Source organism: Pinus tabuliformis, chromosome 8 (genome assembly GCF_031772625.1).
Source record: "Pinus tabuliformis cultivar Carrire ecotype Pingquan chromosome 8, CPIR1, whole genome shotgun sequence".
Taxonomy (NCBI): domain Eukaryota; kingdom Viridiplantae; phylum Streptophyta; class Pinopsida; order Pinales; family Pinaceae; genus Pinus; species Pinus tabuliformis.
In genome coordinates this window covers 481,125,818-481,134,424 of record NC_142294.1, presented here as the reverse complement: position 1 = coordinate 481,134,424, position 8,607 = coordinate 481,125,818, and positions in this window count along the sequence as shown.

Here is an 8,607-nt window from a genome sequence, read left to right as displayed (position 1 = left end):
ATACCATGTCAGGCCAGGCAGTAACTCCATAAGGCAAAAATGATTCGTATGTATTATTCCATCAGGTAGATCTTCATTATATACATGAGGGAGAGACTGTTCAGTTCATCTCCCAATGACTGTTAATATTTCTAATTTATCTATTTACATAAATTCATCCATTCACAAGGATTAGGTGTCAACAAACATCAAATATATCTGCATCAATCAATCTCCTTTGCACCAACCAAAACTGAATCAAACAATCACTTTTCTGAATGTTGTAACCAGAACACAGTAACAGTAACTAGAACCCAATCCAGAACCCAGAACACTGCAACAGTAAACAGAAGTAGCTAAAACATATTTTATGAGGTGTACGCTACTTCAATGTGTCAAACTAGCGTGCATACGCACTTTTCTCAAGGCGGACCTGCATATACGCAGTTTTGAAATACCGAACCATCGTGTATACACACCTTTGCTATACAGAACCTGCGTACAGATCTGTAAAAAATGATTTAACCTTTACCACTATTTAGACATTAGTTATACCCAGATCATCAGATTTACAGATTACGCCATGCACCAATTATTCAGATAAAAGATCAAAAACCACACAAAGATACTTATCTTCAAGCCTTAAGATCTTGACCCATCAATAGAACTTATCCTTCTTTAAGCGCTCAGGTTCCTCCTTGATTTAGATCCAGCTATGCACCATTACCCAATCAGTATTCTAGATCTTTCTCTTCATTAGATATTCAATACTTGAGTGCCTTTGCCTAATGATCTTCTCCTCCTTTTATAGACTTAGGCCTTACTCAATACCATGGTCCAAAACCACTTAGAACCAATACCTTAGACCAAATACCTGGGGTCAACACATTAGTCAAGATACCTTGGACCAATACCATGGATCACAATACCATGGTCTAAATACCATGGACCAAAACCAAATGTACGTGCCTTTCCTTGCATGAAAGTGCGTGTATACGCATACGCACCTTTTGGTCGTCGAACCCGCGTGTATACGTGACTTGGTCAAGGGGAACCTGTGTATATCTCTTTTTCCTTCATTCTGTGAGCCTGAACTATGATCTGTCATCTAAGTAAGTTGCCATCAAGGACAATACCTGTGCCATAGAGCCAAACCTATGTCATAATGCCAACAATCTCCCCCTTTGGACTTGATGGCAACCCCAAGTCACTCTCCCCCTTTGTCATCAAGGGAAAAGGGTTATGCTCCCCCTGAGTACATGTTGAAATCTCTGATGTGCTGAAGTGTGCTGTTCATGCTCCCCTTGACTGTAAGCAAGGTCTGCAAAAAGATGTTCTACAAGAAGAACATGACTCTATATATCATAAATGACCTTCCTATCACCAAAGACTCATACATACATCCATCTCCCAACCAAGTGGGGATATATCAAGATTGACTCATCCACCCAACCAAGTTGGGATACACCAAACGTTTATACATGATAAAACAAGAACATTACATCATCCATCCTCGGCATAGTGGGGAAACAAAATAGGTCGTTACATGACCTTGATAATAAAATATATACATGACATAGAGACAAAATATCTAAAACAAGACTATGATAGCAACTATCATCAGCAGCATTTGTCAATCACCATCCAGACCAGCAACCATGATCTCCCTCTGCACTTGTTCCACCTGAATCAAAAACAACTGTGAAACTGTACCAAGATAATGTTGACAATTAGAAGTATATGCTCCCCCTGAACCTATGCCAGATGATCACTTTTTCTCCTGTATCAAGCTCACGAACAACACATCCATTTGATCAAAATACTACTTCATTTCCTTGATCACACATTTGACTGACACTCAATAGGTTATGCTTTAGACCATCAACATACATAACATTCCCAACTTTAACCTTTTCTTTTAAGAGAATAGATCCTTTACCTTTTATGACTGCAGGAGTTCCATTACCAAATGAGACCTTCTTTTCCTTTTCTAAGGCATTATATGACTGAAGTTTTTCTTTATCACCTGTCATGTGTTTCGAGCATCCACTATTGATATACCATTGATTTTCTTATCCTTCTGCATACAAGGCTATTCCACATCTTTCTGTTTGTGGTTCTTTCTTTCTCCATGTTTTGGGGCCCAATGAAGCTTGCTCCTTCTGAGATGTTTTCCTGAATTTACTCCTGCATTCAGAATCTTCATGACCGAAGTTGTTACAGACAGAACATTCTATTTCATTTTCAAGAGCATAAAAGTTATTGTAAGTTCTTTTCATGATCCCAGTCACATTCCTTTGATTTCGTGCTTCTCTAGTCATGATGGTCTTGTAAGCAACACATTGAGCAGCTTTGTGTCCAAAGTTATGACATGAAAAACATTGGCCATTAAAGAAATTCCTGCGATTATCAAATCTACTGACCTGATGATTGACATTCATTCTTGAAGCAAATTGAGACTGATTTACCTGTGGTTGGTTATAGCTTATGTTCATCCTTGAAGTAGATTGAACCCGATTTACCTGATGATCTTCTTTATGCCTTTGCTGATGATTGTCAACCTGTTCACTTCTCCTTGCTGCATCAAGATAGCTTTTGGAGGTTGATGGCTTCTATGCTTGAGATGTTTCTTCAGTATATCCAAGACCTACCTTTATCAGAGGAGAACGCTGCACTTTGATAATTTCATCTAAAGTTTCTAATCCTTTCACAAATCTAAGATTGACTGCTTTTGTTTTCTCAATATCTTTTCTTAGACCCACAATTTCACATTCTAACTTTTCATTTTGTTTTTCCCTTTCAGCGAGTTGGAATGTTAGAGTATCTATAATCATACTCTTTTCTTCTAAAAAAATTTTAAGTTTAGAAATTTCTTCATAGAGACCATCTTCATCTAAAGCATCCAAGAAATTATCGTCTTCAAAAGCCATCAGAAGTCTATAGTCATTACCATGTTCATCTTCATCACTATTTGATAAACCATCACTATCTTCATGTGTATAATAGCTCTTCTTACTTACATTTTGTTTTCTATTCCATTTTGTTGGTTCCTTACCTTTATCAAGCTTATCTTTATGAGGACATTTGGCCGCATAATGACCAACTCTTCCACAAGCAAAGCATTTGAAAGGTAGCTTACCTCTGAATCTTCCAGTACCCCATTGAAGGTTCTTGACAAAGTTTGCTTCTTCTTCTCCTTTTGAATTATGTCCTGATTCATTGAATTCTTCTCTTCCTGAAGCTTTGAATGTGGCTTCTCTCATATCTGATGGACCCCCTTTTCTCATTTCGAAAGCAGTTAGGATTCCGTGCAGCTGTGTCATAGTAATACTCTGAAGATTCTACTTTTCTTCTATGGTAGAAACTTTTGATTCAAACTTAGAAAATAAGGATCTTAAAACCTTTTCAACTACAGTAACTTCTTTTATCTCTTCACCCAAGTCTTTCATGCGATTAACAATCTCATCTATATGTAAGAAGTAATTAGCTATACTTTCATCATTTTGCATTTTGAGAGTTTCATATTGAATTCTGAGAGATTGTAGTTTTGCACGTTTTACCTAGTCGTCTCCTTCATAGCTTAGAACGATCTTGTCCCATATTTCTTTGGCGGTTTTGAGCTGCATAACCTTGACAAATTCTGATTGTGACAGACTCCCCAATAATGTATTGACCGCCTTGGCATTTGTTTCATACTGCTTTTTACCTGCCGTATCTGTAGGAATTGCTGATGGAAATGTGTATCCTCCTTCCATGATTTCCCAAACATTTGTTCCAAGAGATTGAAGATAGGCAGTGGTTCTTACCTTCCAATAGACGAAGTTTCTCCCATCAAAGATCGGTGGTCTAATGGATCCCTCTCTTTCGTAGTGACTCATGATGATGGATCTTTCTTCAAGCGATCAAGCTTCTTCTGAAGAACCTGCTCTGATACCAATTGTTGGAAATAATACTGAGAGGGGGGGGGTGAATTAGTATTAGCAAGTCAGTAATATTTCATTTCCATATTCTGATTCATATACGCTACTTCAGTTAATTAAACTTGCGTGTATACGCAACTGTATATAAAGAAACTAGCGTATACCTTGTAAACTTATAATTTAGTTAATTCTTCATAATTTGATCATTAATATGTGCATCAGAACCATATAAAAAGTAACCAGGAGCAGTAAAGATAGATCAGACAGTCACACACATGAACACAAGATATAAGGTGGAAACCCAATGTGGGTGAAAACCACCTACTGCAATCACATCTATCTTTCTTTTTATTAAGAAACTTCTTTTACAATGTTTTTTACTAGTGCAGTCTTATACGAGTACGCAGGCTTCTACCTGTAGAATGCTACAACCTTCTCTCGTTCTCCAGCTTCTCCTGGAAGGGAGCTACAACCCCCTAGCTCTTGTACTAGCTGATGTACTAGTACATAGGTGTTGACTTACAAAAGGCTACAACCTTCTTTTTTCTTCTAGGGACCACGTTTCATAAATTTTCAGATTGGATCAATCAATAACATCAATCAAACATCAAATATATCTGCATCAATCAATTTCCTTTGCACCAACCAAAACTGTATCAAACAATCACTTTTCTGAATGTTGTAACCAGAACATAGTAACAGTAACCAAAACCCAATCTAGAACCCATAACACTGCAACACTAAACAGAAGTAGCTAAAACATATTTTATGAGGTGTACGCTACTTCAATGTGTCAAACCGGCGTGCATACGCACTTTTCTCAAGGTGGACCTGCATATATGCAGTTTTGAAATACCGAACCAGCGTGTATACGCGCCTTTGCTATACAGAACCTGCGTACAGATCTGTAAAAAATGATTTAACCTTTACCACTATTCAGACATTACTTATACCCATATCGGTCAGATTTACAGATTACGACATGTGCCAATTATTTAGATAAAAGATCAAAAACCACACAAAGATACTTCTCTTCAAGCCTTAAGATCTTGACCCATCAATAGAACTTATCCTTCTTCAAGCGCTCAGGTTCCTCCTTGATTCAGATCCAACTATGCACCATTACCCAATCAGTATTCTAGATCTTTCTCTTCATTAGATATTCAGTACTTGAGTGCCTTTGCGTAATGATCTTCTCCTCCTTTTATAGACTTAGGCCTTACTCAATACCATGGTCAAAAACCACTTAGAACCAATACCTTGGACCAAATACCTGGGTCAACACGTCGATCAAGATACATTGGACCAATACCATGGATCACAATACCATTGTCCAAATACCATGGACCAAAACCAAATTTACACACCTTTCCTTGCATGAAAGTGCGTGTATACGCATACGCGCCTTTTGGTCGTTGAACCCGTGTGTATACGTGGCTTGGTCAAGGGGAACCTGCGTATATCTCTTTTTCCTTCATTCTGTGAGCCTGAACTGTGATCTGTCATCTAAGTGAGTTGCCATCAAGGACAATACCTATGCCATAGAGCCAAACCTGTGTCATAATGCCAACAATATCTCTCTTATGCATTTTCTTCTGGGATTGGATCTAAAAGGAATCAGATGAGATTAGCATTATGGGTGTTTCTTATTCCATTGTTATTGCTTTGCTTTGGTGTTATTCAACTAGATCCATTGGAACTAAATATAGATATTCCACTATCCTCCTATCTATCCCACCAATAACCCCAACTCCAACCATAATGTAAAGAGTCAACTATAATAATTGTGTTATGAGTAGTTAGGCTATTGGAACACATAGATACCACCTTTCGTCTCTTCTAACAGCCTCCCTTAACCCTGGCCTATTTTAATCTCTCAATTCTTAATGAAACTATTGACTCAGAGAACATGGCTCTAGCAACATTCTTTGACCTAATAGTGATGTGGGTCTTTGTTACTTCTTGCACTGCACAAGCTACCTCAGAGGCTACAAGATCATAACTAGTGAAAACACCTTGACTTTATTGTAGGATATGTAGTTCCAATTCTAGGTACAACATAACCAACAAACCATCAGAGAAAACCATGGTAATATCATGTATTTCGTGGTGAGCGCTTGAAAGAAAAATAGTTGCAGCCGCTATGAATAAAGATAACTGAGTATTTTGCTTTACTAAGGAAGTAACACAAACTGCAAAGTGCACAGACAGAATAACTAATTCTAACAGTTGGTTGCTTAGTATTCCTATTCTGTATACACTCATGCACACAACCATCTACCCTCTTCATCCATCTGCCCTCTTATGCACACAACCATCTACCCTCTTCAGCCATCTGCCCTCTTATACTAATTCTATGGTTAGTCTTCCACATAATGGCATAACATTTATGATTTAGTGACTACTACTAGCATTAGTTAGCAGTTACGACATACAAATGAAACAAATCCAATATTGTATATGCTTATAGCCTCCGCTTGTACATGGTTATAGCCTCCGCCTCGGGAAGTGGCCAAATAAGACCACAAATAATTTGATTGGTCCTCAGACATCAATACGAAAATTGATAGATTGCAATATGGTCGGTGCAATGCAGGGCCTATAAAAATTTAGTGTATTCTCATGTGAACTAATGTTGCAAAGAAATTTCAATTACTATAATCCCATGCCAGATGACAGGGACTAAAAAGATGTTTGTAATGCTTAAATCCATATGTTTTATAATAAAATGAAAGTTGAGATATTTATTAAGGGAAAGGAATGATGGAAGAGTATGTATAACTATTGGGTTGTGTTATATTATTTCCACGACTAGCAGGGGGGTTACAGGGGGGCGACAACCCCCCTGTCAGGGGGTATGCAGGGCCCCCCCTTGCACGAGGGCCAGGGGGTAGTGCCCTGGGAATTTGTTTTTTTTAGACCCTATATTACCTATCGTTTTGTGCATGGATTTTGCACATGCTTTTGGGCACGATGGTTTTCGGTCCATGATATTATGTAAATCCGATCAAAGGAACTATGGTTATGTTCTAATCCAGGGTTAATGGATGCTTCAGCATGTATATATATGTACCGCAACATTGAAAGGAACATAATGAAAAATCAATCTGGTAGTCCTGGTTTTGGGATCTAGGGGAAAATCTCTGTGTATATTTGTTTTATGTGTTATGCTCTCGCAATTGTTTATTTTCTGTTTTTTGAATTCGTATGTAGGTAATTTTTGTACGGGGTTAAAACCTACAATAACAAGTGGCCAACATTGCAATTGAATAATTGTCATAAGATAATCTCATAAATAACTTTATAAAGAAAAAAGGTATTCTCTTTGTAAATCGTTTATTTTTACATTGTTCTTTCTTATATTTCGTTACATTTTTTTAGTTTTCATTAAATTTATATCTAAAAGAAAGTCGTCAAGCATTTCATAATCACTTCAAGTTAGGTTAAGGATAATATTTATGGAAAATCAATTTTTTTTTGGGTCTAAAATTTTATTAACATAAGATTCAAGATCATTACAACATCATACCCATTAAAATAAATAAGTCACTTATGAAAATGAAAATTAAATTTTAATGGACAAAATAATATAGGTTCTTTCCAAACATTTAAATTATATTTAGTTAAGATTATTTATACATTATGGCATTTTATAACTTTCATACGACCATCATTTTATGTTGATATTTAATGTTTATGAAAAAATATTAAAAAAAAAAAAGAAATTTGAAACTTTTTTGCTTTCCTATTGTCATATTGTTTCACAATGTTAACGATTTCTGATTGGCTAAGAGCTTGTCTTCCTCAGAGGTAAGGAAACAAGTTAACGGCCCAAGACCTAGAGGCATCTGGCTGGAGTGAAAGCTTGCCCCCTTATGGACCACCAGCGGATTATTCCAAGTGGTGTAGTTTTCCTCAAATAACAGTGATGAGTCAGCCCGCATTCCCGAATAGCAACTAGAGATAAATGTCCTCACTATTGGTTTGACAACTGAGTTATGATAGATTTCCCACCTGTGTAAAAAAATATTGTTTCACAAAAACAACTCTAACTATCTCAATATCTAACACAATATCAAGTGTAAAGAAGAAACTGACCATGGTTTGATAGGTTCAATAACGACTCCTAGATACTATAGTTAGTAATATAGTTAGGAATGTATGCTTTCAGTGATCTTGGATACTATACTCAGGAATGTATGCTTTCCATGCATAAGTGGCAATTCTTTTGGATTATTAGAGAATGTTACATGGTCGCTCTCTTCCTTTATCTGACATCATCTCTTAAAACATGTGTCACCATTTAACTTTTGCACATCTCCCTACATTTAGTTGCATGAACTATTATGTTGTTTTCCCTAGTCATGGTCTGCGTCCCATCATGGTTTCAACTCCTCTGAGCTATCTCCGTGACCTTTGAAATAATGCGAGATATCTCTATAACCCTTTTCAACCTTAAAATTAGGCGTCAAATAATGGACCCCATATATCTTTGTGACCTTTGAAATAATGCAAGATATCTCTATAAGCCTTTTCAACCTTAAAATTAGGCGTCAAATAATGGACCCCTTATGAATTGAACCTTCTGGGATATTATAATTAGCCTTTGGTGATTTATTTAGTTGTGGAAACTATTACCTTGTTTTCCCTAATCATGACCTGCATCCCATCATTTATAATTAGCCTTTGGTGATTTATTTAGTTGCGA